Below are 23,335 nucleotides of genomic sequence, written 5' to 3' on the forward strand. Positions count from 1 at the left end.
TCGCAAAGATGTGGAAGCGACCCGAGTGCCCATCCATCCAGGAGTGCACTAATAAAATGTGGCGCGTGGACACCACGGAGTGCTATTTGGCTATGAGGAGCAGTGGTGAGAGGGCACCTCTCGTGTTCTCCCGGCCAGAGCTGGAACCCGTTCCAGTAAGCCAAGTGTCCCAAGAACGGACACAAGAGCGCCACGTGCGCGCGCTCGCCAGCAGATTGGTAGGGACCGATGGACACCTAAGTGGACACAGAGGAATCGCCTTCATCGGGTGGGTGTCGGGCGGGCGGGGGGAGGGGATGGGCGTGCACATCCATTAGGAATGGGGTGGGTGCGCACCAACCGGGGCATGGGCGCACTTGAAGCTCTGACCCGAGGGGGGAGGCTGGGACAGGGCGATGCAGCTGACCTTAACATTGGTACCCCCACCATACGCTGGGAGAAAATGAGAAATAAATGAAATCAGAAAACAGGGAGGAGGGGGGCACGGGCAATACATGTCACCTCAATACGTGGACTCCCATGATCTGCTCGGAAAGAGAGAGAAAAGAAAATGTAATCATAGAGATAAGAGACACCTTTTCAGAAAATGAATCCGAAAAGAAAAGTAAAATGAGGCCTGTGGAGCAGGTCTGCGTGTGACTCCGGATCCCCCAACATCCAGTGCCACCACCGAAGATTCCTACGTGTAGAACCCCAAAAGCAACGGGACGAGAGTTCTGGTCACATACTCGCTCAAAATGACGTCCTGGAATTCTCCTGGAACTCCCTCCCCTCTCGGCCTCTCAAGGTTTCCTCCAGCGTGTCGGTTCCCACAGACCAGACCTTTGGTCTGACACCTGACAGTCCAGATGCCACGCATGCTGCCGCGTGGCGGCGGTGTCACGGCTCGGGACAAGAGGAGGCCCCACGGTGCGGGCTGGGGCGCCAGGCACCGCGACGGGCGCTGAGGGTGGGGGTGATCCCCCGGACCGCCTCCGCGCTCCCAGAAAGGGGACAGAACAAGAGGCAAAAAAAAAAAAAAAAAGCCTACGGCACCCGGTATTCCCAGGCGGTCTCCCATCCAAGTACCAACCAGGCCCGACCCTGCTTAGCTTCCGAGACCAGAGGAGATCGGGGGCGTTCAGGGTGGTGTGGCCCTAGACGGCGGAGGGCGCCCCTGCCCCGCTCAAGAAGCCGAGCCTCTCTGCGCTTCCCCGCCGCCTCCTCCCGCCCCAGGCCCCGCGCCGCCGGGTCGGGTCGGGTCGGGCCTGTTGAGTTCGCCAGCCAGCCGGGTCCGGCGGGCTCCCAGGGACGGGGGTGACGGGCGGGGCGGGCCAGGGTGGGGGGCTGTCTCTCTATACACACACACACACTCACACTCACTCACACTCACACAAGATGCTCCTCCACGGCTGTACTCGCCAAGGTGGAGACCTTCCAGCCCCCATCCTCTCCTGGCCTGGCCTCCTTCACCTACCCGCTGCCCACCCCCAGCCCGTCGCCGCCGCAGCCGCCACCGCCTCCGAGGCGGCCACTGACTGCGCACGCGCGGGGCGCTTGCCCTTTGACCCCAGCCAGGGGCCGCCCTCCCCCACAACCCCTTTCAGCTGCGCCCCCCGCCCTGTGCGTGGGCTGCCGCCTATTCCCCCGGGTCAGGGCTGGGGCACAGCGCATGGGGGAGGGGAGCGAGTGTAGGGGCGTCTCTCGGGATGTGTCCCATGGGTGTGGTGGGGTGGGGTGGGGTGCTTTGGGGGGCTCTGAAGAAATCAATCCCCTCCATCTCCTCCCTCTGGAAAACGCCCAAGCCCTTGGAGACCTGCGGGCACCGCTACCGTGGGGGCCGGGACCCTCCTCTGTGTCCTCCTGTGGCCCAGTCCAAGGGGCCTGGGCCTGGCCGGGGCTGCATTGGACCCCGACCACCCTGGCGTGTGGACTCCCTAAAAATCGGCGATTAGATATTGGATTCCAGCTTCATTGAGGTCATTTCACTAATGAGTGCACCGGAAAGAGTTTCCTAAACCATCTGTGAGGGTGGCAACTGAAAGAGAATTTTAAAGCTGACAGAATAGGCGAGGGAAGGCATAGGAGATTTCCACACCCAGCAAGGAAGACTTTCCCGAAATGGAAGAAAGAAACGAGCAAACAGAGACACCGGTAGCCCGCCCGGATCAGAGTCTGCCCCTGAGAGAAAGTACCCTGACCAGGTTCACCCGTGGGTGGGTGGCGAGCTAGCGGCATTCAGAAGAGCGAGGCCCGCAGTCTGTGCGGAAGACACCTGCACTCGGGTGTGTGTGGCGGCACAATTCACAAGCAGCTCCAGATGTTAAACCAAGGAGAAGCCAGGGAGTTCCCAACGCCCCAGGTGTCCTCAGCCCACGACCGGCTGCTGTGGGAATGCGAAGCCCGGCTCCTTGTCTCAGAGCGGGACAACCAGGAGGTGTGATGTACACCCCGGGGTTCCCAGGAGGATCAGGCTGAAGCTGGGACTTGGCCTCAAAGTGTCCCCTCGCATGGCCACCCCCTTCCCCTTCCTGCTCCTCTACTCCTGGTGCCCCTCCATCCAGGGGCCAGACCTTAAAGAGTCACCGCAAGAGAATCCTGGTCCCAAAGGAGCCTTCTGGGGGACCCGTGCTGAGAGAGGTTGTGGGCATGGCCCGCTGGGGCTCTGCCCGACCCAGGGCTGAGAGATGCAACCTCCCAGCTCTGGGTCCCTGCAGCAAGTGTTGGCAAGCACAGGGCCAGTCCTCCAAAGGCCCAGGTGCAGGGAGCCCAGGCCAAGCAGCCTGTGGAAGAAGCCACTTGCCGTGCCACCCCGGGAACAGGACTGCAGGCCCCGGCCCTTCCCACCTCCTCCTCCTCCTCCTCCTCCCCCCCCACCCCCCACCCCCGCCCGACATGGCTCAGGGCTCAGAGACACCTCAGACTCTTGCTACCCAAAGTGCAAAGGGCATCAGTTGCTCATCCAAACCCCCCGCCCAGCAGACCACGTTGTCCAGCCAGCCCCCGGGCCTCCCTGGGGTACCCAGCACAAAAGGGCAGACACCCACCGGACCCTCAATCTCAGTTTTCGGATGTTTTTGCCACTCTAAGGACCCGCAGGCCAGCTGGGCCTTCGGGCAGGACAGAGAGCCCGCGGAATCCGACGTGGAGAGCTGGGTGTACGTCCCCATGAGGAGGCGGTCCCCACCTCCGCGGCTCTCCCCTTGCGGGGAGCGGCAGCCGCAGGGCCTCAGGGAAGACACCAGGCTGGGCCCCCACAGCACAGCGGGGGCACGTCCCCCGCACGCAACTTAGTGACGGCTGCTCGAGACTGCTGCGGCCACCCTGCTGCCGGGTTCCTGGAGGGCTTCCTGGAAGCAGCGTCCACACCAAGCCCTTGGAAGGCCCAGGGGACGGGGGAGCCGGTCATGCAGGGGCCGAGGACGGTGACGGGCAAGGAGGAGCATGTCAGGCAGGGGCCGAGGACGGGCCGGGCCGGGTAGGAAGGAGCCGTTCAGGCAGGGGCTGAGGACGGTGACGGGCCAGATGGGGAGGAGCGAGTCAGGCAGGGGTTGAAGTGATGGCCCGGGCGGGGAGGAGGGTGTCAGGCAGGGGCAGAGGATGGTGACAGGCCGGACGGGAAGGAGCCGGTCAGGCAGGGGCCCAGGACAGTGACGGGCCTGGCCGGGGGGGGGGGGGGAGTGCGTCAGGCAGGGGCACAGGAGACGGGCTGGGTAAGGGTTAGGGTTACAGTTAGGGCACAATTCACAATCGCAAAGATGTGGAAGCGACCCGAGTGCCCATCCATCCAGGAGTGCACTAATAAAATGTGGCGCGTGGACACCACGGAGTGCTATTTGGCTATGAGGAGCAGTGGTGAGAGGGCACCTCTCGTGTTCTCCCGGCCAGAGCTGGAACCCGTTCCAGTAAGCCAAGTGTCCCAAGAACGGACACAAGAGCGCCACGTGCACGCGCTCGCCAGCAGATTGGTAGGGACCGATGGACACCTAAGTGGACACAGAGGAATCGCCTTCATCGGGTGGGTGTCGGGCGGGCGGGGGGAGGGGATGGGCGTGCACATCCATTAGGAATGGGGTGGGTGCGCACCAACCGGGGCATGGGCGCACTTGAAGCTCTGACCCGAGGGGGGAGGCTGGGACAGGGCGATGCAGCTGACCTTAACATTGGTACCCCCACCATACGCTGGGAGAAAATGAGAAATAAATGAAATCAGAAAACGGGGAGGAGGGGGGCACGGGCAATACATGTCACCTCAATACGTGGACTCCCATGATCTGCTCGGAAAGAGAGAGAAAAGAAAATGTAATCATAGAGATAAGAGACACCTTTTCAGAAAATGAATCCGAAAAGAAAAGTAAAATGAGGCCTGTGGAGCAGGTCTGCGTGTGACTCCGGATCCCCCAACATCCAGTGCCACCACCGAAGATTCCTACGTGTAGAACCCCAAAAGCAACGGGACGAGAGTTCTGGTCACATACTCGCTCAAAATGACGTCCTGGAATTCTCCTGGAACTCCCTCCCCTCTCGGCCTCTCAAGGTTTCCTCCAGCGTGTCGGTTCCCACAGACCAGACCTTTGGTCTGACACCTGACAGTCCAGATGCCACGCATGCTGCCGCGTGGCGGCGGTGTCACGGCTCGGGACAAGAGGAGGCCCCACGGTGCGGGCTGGGGCGCCAGGCACCGCGACGGGCGCTGAGGGTGGGGGTGATCCCCCGGACCGCCTCCGCGCTCCCAGAAAGGGGACAGAACAAGAGGCAAAAAAAAAAAAAAAAAGCCTACGGCACCCGGTATTCCCAGGCGGTCTCCCATCCAAGTACCAACCAGGCCCGACCCTGCTTAGCTTCCGAGACCAGAGGAGATCGGGGGCGTTCAGGGTGGTGTGGCCCTAGACGGCGGAGGGCGCCCCTGCCCCGCTCAAGAAGCCGAGCCTCTCTGCGCTTCCCCGCCGCCTCCTCCCGCCCCAGGCCCCGCGCCGCCGGGTCGGGTCGGGTCGGGCCTGTTGAGTTCGCCAGCCAGCCGGGTCCGGCGGGCTCCCAGGGACGGGGGTGACGGGCGGGGCGGGCCAGGGTGGGGGGCTGTCTCTCTATACACACACACACACTCACACTCACTCACACTCACACAAGATGCTCCTCCACGGCTGTACTCGCCAAGGTGGAGACCTTCCAGCCCCCATCCTCTCCTGGCCTGGCCTCCTTCACCTACCCGCTGCCCACCCCCAGCCCGTCGCCGCCGCAGCCGCCACCGCCTCCGAGGCGGCCACTGACTGCGCACGCGCGGGGCGCTTGCCCTTTGACCCCAGCCAGGGGCCGCCCTCCCCCACAACCCCTTTCAGCTGCGCCCCCCGCCCTGTGCGTGGGCTGCCGCCTATTCCCCCGGGTCAGGGCTGGGGCACAGCGCATGGGGGAGGGGAGCGAGTGTAGGGGCGTCTCTCGGGATGTGTCCCATGGGTGTGGTGGGGTGGGGTGGGGTGCTTTGGGGGGCTCTGAAGAAATCAATCCCCTCCATCTCCTCCCTCTGGAAAACGCCCAAGCCCTTGGAGACCTGCGGGCACCGCTACCGTGGGGGCCGGGACCCTCCTCTGTGTCCTCCTGTGGCCCAGTCCAAGGGGCCTGGGCCTGGCCGGGGCTGCATTGGACCCCGACCACCCTGGCGTGTGGACTCCCTAAAAATCGGCGATTAGATATTGGATTCCAGCTTCATTGAGGTCATTTCACTAATGAGTGCACCGGAAAGAGTTTCCTAAACCATCTGTGAGGGTGGCAACTGAAAGAGAATTTTAAAGCTGACAGAATAGGCGAGGGAAGGCATAGGAGATTTCCACACCCAGCAAGGAAGACTTTCCCGAAATGGAAGAAAGAAACGAGCAAACAGAGACACCGGTAGCCCGCCCGGATCAGAGTCTGCCCCTGAGAGAAAGTACCCTGACCAGGTTCACCCGTGGGTGGGTGGCGAGCTAGCGGCATTCAGAAGAGCGAGGCCCGCAGTCTGTGCGGAAGACACCTGCACTCGGGTGTGTGTGGCGGCACAATTCACAAGCAGCTCCAGATGTTAAACCAAGGAGAAGCCAGGGAGTTCCCAACGCCCCAGGTGTCCTCAGCCCACGACCGGCTGCTGTGGGAATGCGAAGCCCGGCTCCTTGTCTCAGAGCGGGACAACCAGGAGGTGTGATGTACACCCCGGGGTTCCCAGGAGGATCAGGCTGAAGCTGGGACTTGGCCTCAAAGTGTCCCCTCGCATGGCCACCCCCTTCCCCTTCCTGCTCCTCTACTCCTGGTGCCCCTCCATCCAGGGGCCAGACCTTAAAGAGTCACCGCAAGAGAATCCTGGTCCCAAAGGAGCCTTCTGGGGGACCCGTGCTGAGAGAGGTTGTGGGCATGGCCCGCTGGGGCTCTGCCCGACCCAGGGCTGAGAGATGCAACCTCCCAGCTCTGGGTCCCTGCAGCAAGTGTTGGCAAGCACAGGGCCAGTCCTCCAAAGGCCCAGGTGCAGGGAGCCCAGGCCAAGCAGCCTGTGGAAGAAGCCACTTGCCGTGCCACCCCGGGAACAGGACTGCAGGCCCCGGCCCTTCCCACCTCCTCCTCCTCCTCCTCCTCCCCCCCCACCCCCCACCCCCGCCCGACATGGCTCAGGGCTCAGAGACACCTCAGACTCTTGCTACCCAAAGTGCAAAGGGCATCAGTTGCTCATCCAAACCCCCCGCCCAGCAGACCACGTTGTCCAGCCAGCCCCCGGGCCTCCCTGGGGTACCCAGCACAAAAGGGCAGACACCCACCGGACCCTCAATCTCAGTTTTCGGATGTTTTTGCCACTCTAAGGACCCGCAGGCCAGCTGGGCCTTCGGGCAGGACAGAGAGCCCGCGGAATCCGACGTGGAGAGCTGGGTGTACGTCCCCATGAGGAGGCGGTCCCCACCTCCGCGGCTCTCCCCTTGCGGGGAGCGGCAGCCGCAGGGCCTCAGGGAAGACACCAGGCTGGGCCCCCACAGCACAGCGGGGGCACGTCCCCCGCACGCAACTTAGTGACGGCTGCTCGAGACTGCTGCGGCCACCCTGCTGCCGGGTTCCTGGAGGGCTTCCTGGAAGCAGCGTCCACACCAAGCCCTTGGAAGGCCCAGGGGACGGGGGAGCCGGTCATGCAGGGGCCGAGGACGGTGACGGGCAAGGAGGAGCATGTCAGGCAGGGGCCGAGGACGGGCCGGGCCGGGTAGGAAGGAGCCGTTCAGGCAGGGGCTGAGGACGGTGACGGGCCAGATGGGGAGGAGCGAGTCAGGCAGGGGTTGAAGTGATGGCCCGGGCGGGGAGGAGGGTGTCAGGCAGGGGCAGAGGATGGTGACAGGCCGGACGGGAAGGAGCCGGTCAGGCAGGGGCCCAGGACAGTGACGGGCCTGGCTGGGGGGGGGGGGGAGTGCGTCAGGCAGGGGCACAGGAGACGGGCTGGGTAAGGGTTAGGGTTACAGTTAGGGCACAATTCACAATCGCAAAGATGTGGAAGCGACCCGAGTGCCCATCCATCCAGGAGTGCACTAATAAAATGTGGCGCGTGGACACCACGGAGTGCTATTTGGCTATGAGGAGCAGTGGTGAGAGGGCACCTCTCGTGTTCTCCCGGCCAGAGCTGGAACCCGTTCCAGTAAGCCAAGTGTCCCAAGAACGGACACAAGAGCGCCACGTGCGCGCGCTCGCCAGCAGATTGGTAGGGACCGATGGACACCTAAGTGGACACAGAGGAATCGCCTTCATCGGGTGGGTGTCGGGCGGGCGGGGGGAGGGGATGGGCGTGCACATCCATTAGGAATGGGGTGGGTGCGCACCAACCGGGGCATGGGCGCACTTGAAGCTCTGACCCGAGGGGGGAGGCTGGGACAGGGCGATGCAGCTGACCTTAACATTGGTACCCCCACCATACGCTGGGAGAAAATGAGAAATAAATGAAATCAGAAAACGGGGAGGAGGGGGGCACGGGCAATACATGTCACCTCAATACGTGGACTCCCATGATCTGCTCGGAAAGAGAGAGAAAAGAAAATGTAATCATAGAGATAAGAGACACCTTTTCAGAAAATGAATCCGAAAAGAAAAGTAAAATGAGGCCTGTGGAGCAGGTCTGCGTGTGACTCCGGATCCCCCAACATCCAGTGCCACCACCGAAGATTCCTACGTGTAGAACCCCAAAAGCAACGGGACGAGAGTTCTGGTCACATACTCGCTCAAAATGACGTCCTGGAATTCTCCTGGAACTCCCTCCCCTCTCGGCCTCTCAAGGTTTCCTCCAGCGTGTCGGTTCCCACAGACCAGACCTTTGGTCTGACACCTGACAGTCCAGATGCCACGCATGCTGCCGCGTGGCGGCGGTGTCACGGCTCGGGACAAGAGGAGGCCCCACGGTGCGGGCTGGGGCGCCAGGCACCGCGACGGGCGCTGAGGGTGGGGGTGATCCCCCGGACCGCCGCCGCGCTCCCAGAAAGGGGACAGAACAAGAGGCAAAAAAAAAAAAAAAAAAAGCCTACGGCACCCGGTATTCCCAGGCGGTCTCCCATCCAAGTACCAACCAGGCCCGACCCTGCTTAGCTTCCGAGACCAGAGGAGATCGGGGGCGTTCAGGGTGGTGTGGCCCTAGACGGCGGAGGGCGCCCCTGCCCCGCTCAAGAAGCCGAGCCTCTCTGCGCTTCCCCGCCGCCTCCTCCCGCCCCAGGCCCCGCGCCGCCGGGTCGGGTCGGGTCGGGCCTGTTGAGTTCGCCAGCCAGCCGGGTCCGGCGGGCTCCCAGGGACGGGGGTGACGGGCGGGGCGGGGCGGGGTGGGGGGCTGTCTCTCTATACACACACACACACTCACACTCACTCACACTCACACAAGATGCTCCTCCACGGCTGTACTCGCCAAGGTGGAGACCTTCCAGCCCCCATCCTCTCCTGGCCTGGCCTCCTTCACCTACCCGCTGCCCACCCCCAGCCCGTCGCCGCCGCAGCCGCCGCCGCCTCCGAGGCGGCCACTGACTGCGCACGCGCGGGGCGCTTGCCCTTTGACCCCAGCCAGGGGCCGCCCTCCCCCACAACCCCTTTCAGCTGCGCCCCCCCGCCCTGTGCGTGGGCTGCCGCCTATTCCCCCGGGTCAGGGCTGGGGCACAGCGCATGGGGGAGGGGAGCGAGTGTAGGGGCGTCTCTCGGGATGTGTCCCATGGGTGTGGTGGGGTGGGGTGGGGTGCTTTGGGGGGCTCTGAAGAAATCAATCCCCTCCATCTCCTCCCTCTGGAAAACGCCCAAGCCCTTGGAGACCTGCGGGCACCGCTACCGTGGGGGCCGGGACCCTCCTCTGTGTCCTCCTGTGGCCCAGTCCAAGGGGCCTGGGCCTGGCCGGGGCTGCATTGGACCCCGACCACCCTGGCGTGTGGACTCCCTAAAAATCGGCGATTAGATATTGGATTCCAGCTTCATTGAGGTCATTTCACTAATGAGTGCACCGGAAAGAGTTTCCTAAACCATCTGTGAGGGTGGCAACTGAAAGAGAATTTTAAAGCTGACAGAATAGGCGAGGGAAGGCATAGGAGATTTCCACACCCAGCAAGGAAGACTTTCCCGAAATGGAAGAAAGAAACGAGCAAACAGAGACACCGGTAGCCCGCCCGGATCAGAGTCTGCCCCTGAGAGAAAGTACCCTGACCAGGTTCACCCGTGGGTGGGTGGCGAGCTAGCGGCATTCAGAAGAGCGAGGCCCGCAGTCTGTGCGGAAGACACCTGCACTCGGGTGTGTGTGGCGGCACAATTCACAAGCAGCTCCAGATGTTAAACCAAGGAGAAGCCAGGGAGTTCCCAACGCCCCAGGTGTCCTCAGCCCACGACCGGCTGCTGTGGGAATGCGAAGCCCGGCTCCTTGTCTCAGAGCGGGACAACCAGGAGGTGTGATGTACACCCCGGGGTTCCCAGGAGGATCAGGCTGAAGCTGGGACTTGGCCTCAAAGTGTCCCCTCGCATGGCCACCCCCTTCCCCTTCCTGCTCCTCTACTCCTGGTGCCCCTCCATCCAGGGGCCAGACCTTAAAGAGTCACCGCAAGAGAATCCTGGTCCCAAAGGAGCCTTCTGGGGGACCCGTGCTGAGAGAGGTTGTGGGCATGGCCCGCTGGGGCTCTGCCCGACCCAGGGCTGAGAGATGCAACCTCCCAGCTCTGGGTCCCTGCAGCAAGTGTTGGCAAGCACAGGGCCAGTCCTCCAAAGGCCCAGGTGCAGGGAGCCCAGGCCAAGCAGCCTGTGGAAGAAGCCACTTGCCGTGCCACCCCGGGAACAGGACTGCAGGCCCCGGCCCTTCCCACCTCCTCCTCCTCCTCCTCCTCCCCCCCCACCCCCCACCCCCGCCCGACATGGCTCAGGGCTCAGAGACACCTCAGACTCTTGCTACCCAAAGTGCAAAGGGCATCAGTTGCTCATCCAAACCCCCCGCCCAGCAGACCACGTTGTCCAGCCAGCCCCCGGGCCTCCCTGGGGTACCCAGCACAAAAGGGCAGACACCCACCGGACCCTCAATCTCAGTTTTCGGATGTTTTTGCCACTCTAAGGACCCGCAGGCCAGCTGGGCCTTCGGGCAGGACAGAGAGCCCGCGGAATCCGACGTGGAGAGCTGGGTGTACGTCCCCATGAGGAGGCGGTCCCCACCTCCGCGGCTCTCCCCTTGCGGGGAGCGGCAGCCGCAGGGCCTCAGGGAAGACACCAGGCTGGGCCCCCACAGCACAGCGGGGGCACGTCCCCCGCACGCAACTTAGTGACGGCTGCTCGAGACTGCTGCGGCCACCCTGCTGCCGGGTTCCTGGAGGGCTTCCTGGAAGCAGCGTCCACACCAAGCCCTTGGAAGGCCCAGGGGACGGGGGAGCCGGTCATGCAGGGGCCGAGGACGGTGACGGGCAAGGAGGAGCATGTCAGGCAGGGGCCGAGGACGGGCCGGGCCGGGTAGGAAGGAGCCGTTCAGGCAGGGGCTGAGGACGGTGACGGGCCAGATGGGGAGGAGCGAGTCAGGCAGGGGTTGAAGTGATGGCCCGGGCGGGGAGGAGGGTGTCAGGCAGGGGCAGAGGATGGTGACAGGCCGGACGGGAAGGAGCCGGTCAGGCAGGGGCCCAGGACAGTGACGGGCCTGGCCGGGGGGGGGGGGGAGTGCGTCAGGCAGGGGCACAGGAGACGGGCTGGGTAAGGGTTAGGGTTACAGTTAGGGCACAATTCACAATCGCAAAGATGTGGAAGCGACCCGAGTGCCCATCCATCCAGGAGTGCACTAATAAAATGTGGCGCGTGGACACCACGGAGTGCTATTTGGCTATGAGGAGCAGTGGTGAGAGGGCACCTCTCGTGTTCTCCCGGCCAGAGCTGGAACCCGTTCCAGTAAGCCAAGTGTCCCAAGAACGGACACAAGAGCGCCACGTGCGCGCGCTCGCCAGCAGATTGGTAGGGACCGATGGACACCTAAGTGGACACAGAGGAATCGCCTTCATCGGGTGGGTGTCGGGCGGGCGGGGGGAGGGGATGGGCGTGCACATCCATTAGGAATGGGGTGGGTGCGCACCAACCGGGGCATGGGCGCACTTGAAGCTCTGACCCGAGGGGGGAGGCTGGGACAGGGCGATGCAGCTGACCTTAACATTGGTACCCCCACCATACGCTGGGAGAAAATGAGAAATAAATGAAATCAGAAAACAGGGAGGAGGGGGGCACGGGCAATACATGTCACCTCAATACGTGGACTCCCATGATCTGCTCGGAAAGAGAGAGAAAAGAAAATGTAATCATAGAGATAAGAGACACCTTTTCAGAAAATGAATCCGAAAAGAAAAGTAAAATGAGGCCTGTGGAGCAGGTCTGCGTGTGACTCCGGATCCCCCAACATCCAGTGCCACCACCGAAGATTCCTACGTGTAGAACCCCAAAAGCAACGGGACGAGAGTTCTGGTCACATACTCGCTCAAAATGACGTCCTGGAATTCTCCTGGAACTCCCTCCCCTCTCGGCCTCTCAAGGTTTCCTCCAGCGTGTCGGTTCCCACAGACCAGACCTTTGGTCTGACACCTGACAGTCCAGATGCCACGCATGCTGCCGCGTGGCGGCGGTGTCACGGCTCGGGACAAGAGGAGGCCCCACGGTGCGGGCTGGGGCGCCAGGCACCGCGACGGGCGCTGAGGGTGGGGGTGATCCCCCGGACCGCCTCCGCGCTCCCAGAAAGGGGACAGAACAAGAGGCAAAAAAAAAAAAAAAAAGCCTACGGCACCCGGTATTCCCAGGCGGTCTCCCATCCAAGTACCAACCAGGCCCGACCCTGCTTAGCTTCCGAGACCAGAGGAGATCGGGGGCGTTCAGGGTGGTGTGGCCCTAGACGGCGGAGGGCGCCCCTGCCCCGCTCAAGAAGCCGAGCCTCTCTGCGCTTCCCCGCCGCCTCCTCCCGCCCCAGGCCCCGCGCCGCCGGGTCGGGTCGGGTCGGGCCTGTTGAGTTCGCCAGCCAGCCGGGTCCGGCGGGCTCCCAGGGACGGGGGTGACGGGCGGGGCGGGCCAGGGTGGGGGGCTGTCTCTCTATACACACACACACACTCACACTCACTCACACTCACACAAGATGCTCCTCCACGGCTGTACTCGCCAAGGTGGAGACCTTCCAGCCCCCATCCTCTCCTGGCCTGGCCTCCTTCACCTACCCGCTGCCCACCCCCAGCCCGTCGCCGCCGCAGCCGCCACCGCCTCCGAGGCGGCCACTGACTGCGCACGCGCGGGGCGCTTGCCCTTTGACCCCAGCCAGGGGCCGCCCTCCCCCACAACCCCTTTCAGCTGCGCCCCCCGCCCTGTGCGTGGGCTGCCGCCTATTCCCCCGGGTCAGGGCTGGGGCACAGCGCATGGGGGAGGGGAGCGAGTGTAGGGGCGTCTCTCGGGATGTGTCCCATGGGTGTGGTGGGGTGGGGTGGGGTGCTTTGGGGGGCTCTGAAGAAATCAATCCCCTCCATCTCCTCCCTCTGGAAAACGCCCAAGCCCTTGGAGACCTGCGGGCACCGCTACCGTGGGGGCCGGGACCCTCCTCTGTGTCCTCCTGTGGCCCAGTCCAAGGGGCCTGGGCCTGGCCGGGGCTGCATTGGACCCCGACCACCCTGGCGTGTGGACTCCCTAAAAATCGGCGATTAGATATTGGATTCCAGCTTCATTGAGGTCATTTCACTAATGAGTGCACCGGAAAGAGTTTCCTAAACCATCTGTGAGGGTGGCAACTGAAAGAGAATTTTAAAGCTGACAGAATAGGCGAGGGAAGGCATAGGAGATTTCCACACCCAGCAAGGAAGACTTTCCCGAAATGGAAGAAAGAAACGAGCAAACAGAGACACCGGTAGCCCGCCCGGATCAGAGTCTGCCCCTGAGAGAAAGTACCCTGACCAGGTTCACCCGTGGGTGGGTGGCGAGCTAGCGGCATTCAGAAGAGCGAGGCCCGCAGTCTGTGCGGAAGACACCTGCACTCGGGTGTGTGTGGCGGCACAATTCACAAGCAGCTCCAGATGTTAAACCAAGGAGAAGCCAGGGAGTTCCCAACGCCCCAGGTGTCCTCAGCCCACGACCGGCTGCTGTGGGAATGCGAAGCCCGGCTCCTTGTCTCAGAGCGGGACAACCAGGAGGTGTGATGTACACCCCGGGGTTCCCAGGAGGATCAGGCTGAAGCTGGGACTTGGCCTCAAAGTGTCCCCTCGCATGGCCACCCCCTTCCCCTTCCTGCTCCTCTACTCCTGGTGCCCCTCCATCCAGGGGCCAGACCTTAAAGAGTCACCGCAAGAGAATCCTGGTCCCAAAGGAGCCTTCTGGGGGACCCGTGCTGAGAGAGGTTGTGGGCATGGCCCGCTGGGGCTCTGCCCGACCCAGGGCTGAGAGATGCAACCTCCCAGCTCTGGGTCCCTGCAGCAAGTGTTGGCAAGCACAGGGCCAGTCCTCCAAAGGCCCAGGTGCAGGGAGCCCAGGCCAAGCAGCCTGTGGAAGAAGCCACTTGCCGTGCCACCCCGGGAACAGGACTGCAGGCCCCGGCCCTTCCCACCTCCTCCTCCTCCTCCTCCTCCCCCCCCACCCCCCACCCCCGCCCGACATGGCTCAGGGCTCAGAGACACCTCAGACTCTTGCTACCCAAAGTGCAAAGGGCATCAGTTGCTCATCCAAACCCCCCGCCCAGCAGACCACGTTGTCCAGCCAGCCCCCGGGCCTCCCTGGGGTACCCAGCACAAAAGGGCAGACACCCACCGGACCCTCAATCTCAGTTTTCGGATGTTTTTGCCACTCTAAGGACCCGCAGGCCAGCTGGGCCTTCGGGCAGGACAGAGAGCCCGCGGAATCCGACGTGGAGAGCTGGGTGTACGTCCCCATGAGGAGGCGGTCCCCACCTCCGCGGCTCTCCCCTTGCGGGGAGCGGCAGCCGCAGGGCCTCAGGGAAGACACCAGGCTGGGCCCCCACAGCACAGCGGGGGCACGTCCCCCGCACGCAACTTAGTGACGGCTGCTCGAGACTGCTGCGGCCACCCTGCTGCCGGGTTCCTGGAGGGCTTCCTGGAAGCAGCGTCCACACCAAGCCCTTGGAAGGCCCAGGGGACGGGGGAGCCGGTCATGCAGGGGCCGAGGACGGTGACGGGCAAGGAGGAGCATGTCAGGCAGGGGCCGAGGACGGGCCGGGCCGGGTAGGAAGGAGCCGTTCAGGCAGGGGCTGAGGACGGTGACGGGCCAGATGGGGAGGAGCGAGTCAGGCAGGGGTTGAAGTGATGGCCCGGGCGGGGAGGAGGGTGTCAGGCAGGGGCAGAGGATGGTGACAGGCCGGACGGGAAGGAGCCGGTCAGGCAGGGGCCCAGGACAGTGACGGGCCTGGCTGGGGGGGGGGGGGAGTGCGTCAGGCAGGGGCACAGGAGACGGGCTGGGTAAGGGTTAGGGTTACAGTTAGGGCACAATTCACAATCGCAAAGATGTGGAAGCGACCCGAGTGCCCATCCATCCAGGAGTGCACTAATAAAATGTGGCGCGTGGACACCACGGAGTGCTATTTGGCTATGAGGAGCAGTGGTGAGAGGGCACCTCTCGTGTTCTCCCGGCCAGAGCTGGAACCCGTTCCAGTAAGCCAAGTGTCCCAAGAACGGACACAAGAGCGCCACGTGCGCGCGCTCGCCAGCAGATTGGTAGGGACCGATGGACACCTAAGTGGACACAGAGGAATCGCCTTCATCGGGTGGGTGTCGGGCGGGCGGGGGGAGGGGATGGGCGTGCACATCCATTAGGAATGGGGTGGGTGCGCACCAACCGGGGCATGGGCGCACTTGAAGCTCTGACCCGAGGGGGGAGGCTGGGACAGGGCGATGCAGCTGACCTTAACATTGGTACCCCCACCATACGCTGGGAGAAAATGAGAAATAAATGAAATCAGAAAACGGGGAGGAGGGGGGCACGGGCAATACATGTCACCTCAATACGTGGACTCCCATGATCTGCTCGGAAAGAGAGAGAAAAGAAAATGTAATCATAGAGATAAGAGACACCTTTTCAGAAAATGAATCCGAAAAGAAAAGTAAAATGAGGCCTGTGGAGCAGGTCTGCGTGTGACTCCGGATCCCCCAACATCCAGTGCCACCACCGAAGATTCCTACGTGTAGAACCCCAAAAGCAACGGGACGAGAGTTCTGGTCACATACTCGCTCAAAATGACGTCCTGGAATTCTCCTGGAACTCCCTCCCCTCTCGGCCTCTCAAGGTTTCCTCCAGCGTGTCGGTTCCCACAGACCAGACCTTTGGTCTGACACCTGACAGTCCAGATGCCACGCATGCTGCCGCGTGGCGGCGGTGTCACGGCTCGGGACAAGAGGAGGCCCCACGGTGCGGGCTGGGGCGCCAGGCACCGCGACGGGCGCTGAGGGTGGGGGTGATCCCCCGGACCGCCGCCGCGCTCCCAGAAAGGGGACAGAACAAGAGGCAAAAAAAAAAAAAAAAAAAGCCTACGGCACCCGGTATTCCCAGGCGGTCTCCCATCCAAGTACCAACCAGGCCCGACCCTGCTTAGCTTCCGAGACCAGAGGAGATCGGGGGCGTTCAGGGTGGTGTGGCCCTAGACGGCGGAGGGCGCCCCTGCCCCGCTCAAGAAGCCGAGCCTCTCTGCGCTTCCCCGCCGCCTCCTCCCGCCCCAGGCCCCGCGCCGCCGGGTCGGGTCGGGTCGGGCCTGTTGAGTTCGCCAGCCAGCCGGGTCCGGCGGGCTCCCAGGGACGGGGGTGACGGGCGGGGCGGGGCGGGGTGGGGGGCTGTCTCTCTATACACACACACACACTCACACTCACTCACACTCACACAAGATGCTCCTCCACGGCTGTACTCGCCAAGGTGGAGACCTTCCAGCCCCCATCCTCTCCTGGCCTGGCCTCCTTCACCTACCCGCTGCCCACCCCCAGCCCGTCGCCGCCGCAGCCGCCGCCGCCTCCGAGGCGGCCACTGACTGCGCACGCGCGGGGCGCTTGCCCTTTGACCCCAGCCAGGGGCCGCCCTCCCCCACAACCCCTTTCAGCTGCGCCCCCCCGCCCTGTGCGTGGGCTGCCGCCTATTCCCCCGGGTCAGGGCTGGGGCACAGCGCATGGGGGAGGGGAGCGAGTGTAGGGGCGTCTCTCGGGATGTGTCCCATGGGTGTGGTGGGGTGGGGTGGGGTGCTTTGGGGGGCTCTGAAGAAATCAATCCCCTCCATCTCCTCCCTCTGGAAAACGCCCAAGCCCTTGGAGACCTGCGGGCACCGCTACCGTGGGGGCCGGGACCCTCCTCTGTGTCCTCCTGTGGCCCAGTCCAAGGGGCCTGGGCCTGGCCGGGGCTGCATTGGACCCCGACCACCCTGGCGTGTGGACTCCCTAAAAATCGGCGATTAGATATTGGATTCCAGCTTCATTGAGGTCATTTCACTAATGAGTGCACCGGAAAGAGTTTCCTAAACCATCTGTGAGGGTGGCAACTGAAAGAGAATTTTAAAGCTGACAGAATAGGCGAGGGAAGGCATAGGAGATTTCCACACCCAGCAAGGAAGACTTTCCCGAAATGGAAGAAAGAAACGAGCAAACAGAGACACCGGTAGCCCGCCCGGATCAGAGTCTGCCCCTGAGAGAAAGTACCCTGACCAGGTTCACCCGTGGGTGGGTGGCGAGCTAGCGGCATTCAGAAGAGCGAGGCCCGCAGTCTGTGCGGAAGACACCTGCACTCGGGTGTGTGTGGCGGCACAATTCACAAGCAGCTCCAGATGTTAAACCAAGGAGAAGCCAGGGAGTTCCCAACGCCCCAGGTGTCCTCAGCCCACGACCGGCTGCTGTGGGAATGCGAAGCCCGGCTCCTTGTCTCAGAGCGGGACAACCAGGAGGTGTGATGTACACCCCGGGGTTCCCAGGAGGATCAGGCTGAAGCTGGGACTTGGCCTCAAAGTGTCCCCTCGCATGGCCACCCCCTTCCCCTTCCTGCTCCTCTACTCCTGGTGCCCCTCCATCCAGGGGCCAGACCTTAAAGAGTCACCGCAAGAGAATCCTGGTCCCAAAGGAGCCTTCTGGGGGACCCGTGCTGAGAGAGGTTGTGGGCATGGCCCGCTGGGGCTCTGCCCGACCCAGGGCTGAGAGATGCAACCTCCCAGCTCTGGGTCCCTGCAGCAAGTGTTGGCAAGCACAGGGCCAGTCCTCCAAAGGCCCAGGTGCAGGGAGCCCAGGCCAAGCAGCCTGTGGAAGAAGCCACTTGCCGTGCCACCCCGGGAACAGGACTGCAGGCCCCGGCCCTTCCCACCTCCTCCTCCTCCTCCTCCTCCCCCCCCACCCCCCACCCCCGCCCGACATGGCTCAGGGCTCAGAGACACCTCAGACTCTTGCTACCCAAAGTGCAAAGGGCATCAGTTGCTCATCCAAACCCCCCGCCCAGCAGACCACGTTGTCCAGCCAGCCCCCGGGCCTCCCTGGGGTACCCAGCACAAAAGGGCAGACACCCACCGGACCCTCAATCTCAGTTTTCGGATGTTTTTGCCACTCTAAGGACCCGCAGGCCAGCTGGGCCTTCGGGCAGGACAGAGAGCCCGCGGAATCCGACGTGGAGAGCTGGGTGTACGTCCCCATGAGGAGGCGGTCCCCACCTCCGCGGCTCTCCCCTTGCGGGGAGCGGCAGCCGCAGGGCCTCAGGGAAGACACCAGGCTGGGCCCCCACAGCACAGCGGGGGCACGTCCCCCGCACGCAACTTAGTGACGGCTGCTCGAGACTGCTGCGGCCACCCTGCTGCCGGGTTCCTGGAGGGCTTCCTGGAAGCAGCGTCCACACCAAGCCCTTGGAAGGCCCAGGGGACGGGGGAGCCGGTCATGCAGGGGCCGAGGACGGTGACGGGCAAGGAGGAGCATGTCAGGCAGGGGCCGAGGACGGGCCGGGCCGGGTAGGAAGGAGCCGTTCAGGCAGGGGCTGAGGACGGTGACGGGCCAGATGGGGAGGAGCGAGTCAGGCAGGGGTTGAAGTGATGGCCCGGGCGGGGAGGAGGGTGTCAGGCAGGGGCAGAGGATGGTGACAGGCCGGACGGGAAGGAGCCGGTCAGGCAGGGGCCCAGGACAGTGACGGGCCTGGCCGGGGGGGGGGGGGAGTGCGTCAGGCAGGGGCACAGGAGACGGGCTGGGTAAGGGTTAGGGTTACAGTTAGGGCACAATTCACAATCGCAAAGATGTGGAAGCGACCCGAGTGCCCATCCATCCAGGAGTGCACTAATAAAATGTGGCGCGTGGACACCACGGAGTGCTATTTGGCTATGAGGAGCAGTGGTGAGAGGGCACCTCTCGTGTTCTCCCGGCCAGAGCTGGAACCCGTTCCAGTAAGCCAAGTGTCCCAAGAACGGACACAAGAGCGCCACGTGCGCGCGCTCGCCAGCAGATTGGTAGGGACCGATGGACACCTAAGTGGACACAGAGGAATCGCCTTCATCGGGTGGGTGTCGGGCGGGCGGGGGGAGGGGATGGGCGTGCACATCCATTAGGAATGGGGTGGGTGCGCACCAACCGGGGCATGGGCGCACTTGAAGCTCTGACCCGAGGGGGGAGGCTGGGACAGGGCGATGCAGCTGACCTTAACATTGGTACCCCCACCATACGCTGGGAGAAAATGAGAAATAAATGAAATCAGAAAACAGGGAGGAGGGGGGCACGGGCAATACATGTCACCTCAATACGTGGACTCCCATGATCTGCTCGGAAAGAGAGAGAAAAGAAAATGTAATCATAGAGATAAGAGACACCTTTTCAGAAAATGAATCCGAAAAGAAAAGTAAAATGAGGCCTGTGGAGCAGGTCTGCGTGTGACTCCGGATCCCCCAACATCCAGTGCCACCACCGAAGATTCCTACGTGTAGAACCCCAAAAGCAACGGGACGAGAGTTCTGGTCACATACTCGCTCAAAATGACGTCCTGGAATTCTCCTGGAACTCCCTCCCCTCTCGGCCTCTCAAGGTTTCCTCCAGCGTGTCGGTTCCCACAGACCAGACCTTTGGTCTGACACCTGACAGTCCAGATGCCACGCATGCTGCCGCGTGGCGGCGGTGTCACGGCTCGGGACAAGAGGAGGCCCCACGGTGCGGGCTGGGGCGCCAGGCACCGCGACGGGCGCTGAGGGTGGGGGTGATCCCCCGGACCGCCTCCGCGCTCCCAGAAAGGGGACAGAACAAGAGGCAAAAAAAAAAAAAAAAAGCCTACGGCACCCGGTATTCCCAGGCGGTCTCCCATCCAAGTACCAACCAGGCCCGACCCTGCTTAGCTTCCGAGACCAGAGGAGATCGGGGGCGTTCAGGGTGGTGTGGCCCTAGACGGCGGAGGGCGCCCCTGCCCCGCTCAAGAAGCCGAGCCTCTCTGCGCTTCCCCGCCGCCTCCTCCCGCCCCAGGCCCCGCGCCGCCGGGTCGGGTCGGGTCGGGCCTGTTGAGTTCGCCAGCCAGCCGGGTCCGGCGGGCTCCCAGGGACGGGGGTGACGGGCGGGGCGGGCCAGGGTGGGGGGCTGTCTCTCTATACACACACACACACTCACACTCACTCACACTCACACAAGATGCTCCTCCACGGCTGTACTCGCCAAGGTGGAGACCTTCCAGCCCCCATCCTCTCCTGGCCTGGCCTCCTTCACCTACCCGCTGCCCACCCCCAGCCCGTCGCCGCCGCAGCCGCCACCGCCTCCGAGGCGGCCACTGACTGCGCACGCGCGGGGCGCTTGCCCTTTGACCCCAGCCAGGGGCCGCCCTCCCCCACAACCCCTTTCAGCTGCGCCCCCCGCCCTGTGCGTGGGCTGCCGCCTATTCCCCCGGGTCAGGGCTGGGGCACAGCGCATGGGGGAGGGGAGCGAGTGTAGGGGCGTCTCTCGGGATGTGTCCCATGGGTGTGGTGGGGTGGGGTGGGGTGCTTTGGGGGGCTCTGAAGAAATCAATCCCCTCCATCTCCTCCCTCTGGAAAACGCCCAAGCCCTTGGAGACCTGCGGGCACCGCTACCGTGGGGGCCGGGACCCTCCTCTGTGTCCTCCTGTGGCCCAGTCCAAGGGGCCTGGGCCTGGCCGGGGCTGCATTGGACCCCGACCACCCTGGCGTGTGGACTCCCTAAAAATCGGCGATTAGATATTGGATTCCAGCTTCATTGAGGTCATTTCACTAATGAGTGCACCGGAAAGAGTTTCCTAAACCATCTGTGAGGGTGGCAACTGAAAGAGAATTTTAAAGCTGACAGAATAGGCGAGGGAAGGCATAGGAGATTTCCACACCCAGCAAGGAAGACTTTCCCGAAATGGAAGAAAGAAACGAGCAAACAGAGACACCGGTAGCCCGCCCGGATCAGAGTCTGCCCCTGAGAGAAAGTACCCTGACCAGGTTCACCCGTGGGTGGGTGGCGAGCTAGCGGCATTCAGAAGAGCGAGGCCCGCAGTCTGTGCGGAAGACACCTGCACTCGGGTGTGTGTGGCGGCACAATTCACAAGCAGCTCCAGATGTTAAACCAAGGAGAAGCCAGGGAGTTCCCAACGCCCCAGGTGTCCTCAGCCCACGACCGGCTGCTGTGGGAATGCGAAGCCCGGCTCCTTGTCTCAGAGCGGGACAACCAGGAGGTGTGATGTACACCCCGGGGTTCCCAGGAGGATCAGGCTGAAGCTGGGACTTGGCCTCAAAGTGTCCCCTCGCATGGCCACCCCCTTCCCCTTCCTGCTCCTCTACTCCTGGTGCCCCTCCATCCAGGGGCCAGACCTTAAAGAGTCACCGCAAGAGAATCCTGGTCCCAAAGGAGCCTTCTGGGGGACCCGTGCTGAGAGAGGTTGTGGGCATGGCCCGCTGGGGCTCTGCCCGACCCAGGGCTGAGAGATGCAACCTCCCAGCTCTGGGTCCCTGCAGCAAGTGTTGGCAAGCACAGGGCCAGTCCTCCAAAGGCCCAGGTGCAGGGAGCCCAGGCCAAGCAGCCTGTGGAAGAAGCCACTTGCCGTGCCACCCCGGGAACAGGACTGCAGGCCCCGGCCCTTCCCACCTCCTCCTCCTCCTCCTCCTCCCCCCCCACCCCCCACCCCCGCCCGACATGGCTCAGGGCTCAGAGACACCTCAGACTCTTGCTACCCAAAGTGCAAAGGGCATCAGTTGCTCATCCAAACCCCCCGCCCAGCAGACCACGTTGTCCAGCCAGCCCCCGGGCCTCCCTGGGGTACCCAGCACAAAAGGGCAGACACCCACCGGACCCTCAATCTCAGTTTTCGGATGTTTTTGCCACTCTAAGGACCCGCAGGCCAGCTGGGCCTTCGGGCAGGACAGAGAGCCCGCGGAATCCGACGTGGAGAGCTGGGTGTACGTCCCCATGAGGAGGCGGTCCCCACCTCCGCGGCTCTCCCCTTGCGGGGAGCGGCAGCCGCAGGGCCTCAGGGAAGACACCAGGCTGGGCCCCCACAGCACAGCGGGGGCACGTCCCCCGCACGCAACTTAGTGACGGCTGCTCGAGACTGCTGCGGCCACCCTGCTGCCGGGTTCCTGGAGGGCTTCCTGGAAGCAGCGTCCACACCAAGCCCTTGGAAGGCCCAGGGGACGGGGGAGCCGGTCATGCAGGGGCCGAGGACGGTGACGGGCAAGGAGGAGCATGTCAGGCAGGGGCCGAGGACGGGCCGGGCCGGGTAGGAAGGAGCCGTTCAGGCAGGGGCTGAGGACGGTGACGGGCCAGATGGGGAGGAGCGAGTCAGGCAGGGGTTGAAGTGATGGCCCGGGCGGGGAGGAGGGTGTCAGGCAGGGGCAGAGGATGGTGACAGGCCGGACGGGAAGGAGCCGGTCAGGCAGGGGCCCAGGACAGTGACGGGCCTGGCCGGGGGGGGGGGGGGAGTGCGTCAGGCAGGGGCACAGGAGACGGGCTGGGTAAGGGTTAGGGTTACAGTTAGGGCACAATTCACAATCGCAAAGATGTGGAAGCGACCCGAGTGCCCATCCATCCAGGAGTGCACTAATAAAATGTGGCGCGTGGACACCACGGAGTGCTATTTGGCTATGAGGAGCAGTGGTGAGAGGGCACCTCTCGTGTTCTCCCGGCCAGAGCTGGAACCCGTTCCAGTAAGCCAAGTGTCCCAAGAACGGACACAAGAGCGCCACGTGCGCGCGCTCGCCAGCAGATTGGTAGGGACCGATGGACACCTAAGTGGACACAGAGGAATCGCCTTCATCGGGTGGGTGTCGGGCGGGCGGGGGGAGGGGATGGGCGTGCACATCCATTAGGAATGGGGTGGGTGCGCACCAACCGGGGCATGGGCGCACTTGAAGCTCTGACCCGAGGGGGGAGGCTGGGACAGGGCGATGCAGCTGACCTTAACATTGGTACCCCCACCATACGCTGGGAGAAAATGAGAAATAAATGAAATCAGAAAACGGGGAGGAGGGGGGCACGGGCAATACATGTCACCTCAATACGTGGACTCCCATGATCTGCTCGGAAAGAGAGAGAAAAGAAAATGTAATCATAGAGATAAGAGACACCTTTTCAGAAAATGAATCCGAAAAGAAAAGTAAAATGAGGCCTGTGGAGCAGGTCTGCGTGTGACTCCGGATCCCCCAACATCCAGTGCCACCACCGAAGATTCCTACGTGTAGAACCCCAAAAGCAACGGGACGAGAGTTCTGGTCACATACTCGCTCAAAATGACGTCCTGGAATTCTCCTGGAACTCCCTCCCCTCTCGGCCTCTCAAGGTTTCCTCCAGCGTGTCGGTTCCCACAGACCAGACCTTTGGTCTGACACCTGACAGTCCAGATGCCACGCATGCTGCCGCGTGGCGGCGGTGTCACGGCTCGGGACAAGAGGAGGCCCCACGGTGCGGGCTGGGGCGCCAGGCACCGCGACGGGCGCTGAGGGTGGGGGTGA

General features: G+C 63.4%; 6 non-coding genes across 6 annotated transcripts; all 6 read right to left on the minus strand.

The window, feature by feature from the left end:
* Positions 1 to 1,023: 1,023 nt before the first annotated feature.
* On the minus strand, positions 1,024 to 1,142 carry LOC142863771 (5S ribosomal RNA). The gene has a single exon (XR_012914412.1). It is a non-coding gene; the product is annotated as a 5S ribosomal RNA (ribosomal RNA).
* A 3,610-nt stretch (positions 1,143 to 4,752) lies between these two features.
* On the minus strand, positions 4,753 to 4,871 carry LOC142863782 (5S ribosomal RNA). Its single transcript, XR_012914423.1, has one exon. It is a non-coding gene; the product is annotated as a 5S ribosomal RNA (ribosomal RNA).
* A 3,611-nt stretch (positions 4,872 to 8,482) lies between these two features.
* LOC142863793 (5S ribosomal RNA) lies at positions 8,483 to 8,601 on the minus strand. Its single transcript, XR_012914433.1, has one exon. It is a non-coding gene; the product is annotated as a 5S ribosomal RNA (ribosomal RNA).
* A 3,610-nt stretch (positions 8,602 to 12,211) lies between these two features.
* LOC142863804 (5S ribosomal RNA) lies at positions 12,212 to 12,330 on the minus strand. The gene has a single exon (XR_012914442.1). It is a non-coding gene; the product is annotated as a 5S ribosomal RNA (ribosomal RNA).
* Positions 12,331 to 15,941: 3,611 nt separating this feature from the next.
* Positions 15,942 to 16,060, minus strand: LOC142863815 (5S ribosomal RNA). Its single transcript, XR_012914450.1, has one exon. It is a non-coding gene; the product is annotated as a 5S ribosomal RNA (ribosomal RNA).
* A 3,610-nt stretch (positions 16,061 to 19,670) lies between these two features.
* On the minus strand, positions 19,671 to 19,789 carry LOC142863818 (5S ribosomal RNA). Its single transcript, XR_012914451.1, has one exon. It is a non-coding gene; the product is annotated as a 5S ribosomal RNA (ribosomal RNA).
* Between the last annotated feature and the right edge of the window lie 3,546 nt (positions 19,790 to 23,335).

The sequence above is a fragment of the Microcebus murinus genome, chromosome 22 (genome assembly GCF_040939455.1).
Source record: "Microcebus murinus isolate Inina chromosome 22, M.murinus_Inina_mat1.0, whole genome shotgun sequence".
In the NCBI taxonomy this organism is placed as follows: Eukaryota; Metazoa; Chordata; class Mammalia; order Primates; family Cheirogaleidae; genus Microcebus; species Microcebus murinus.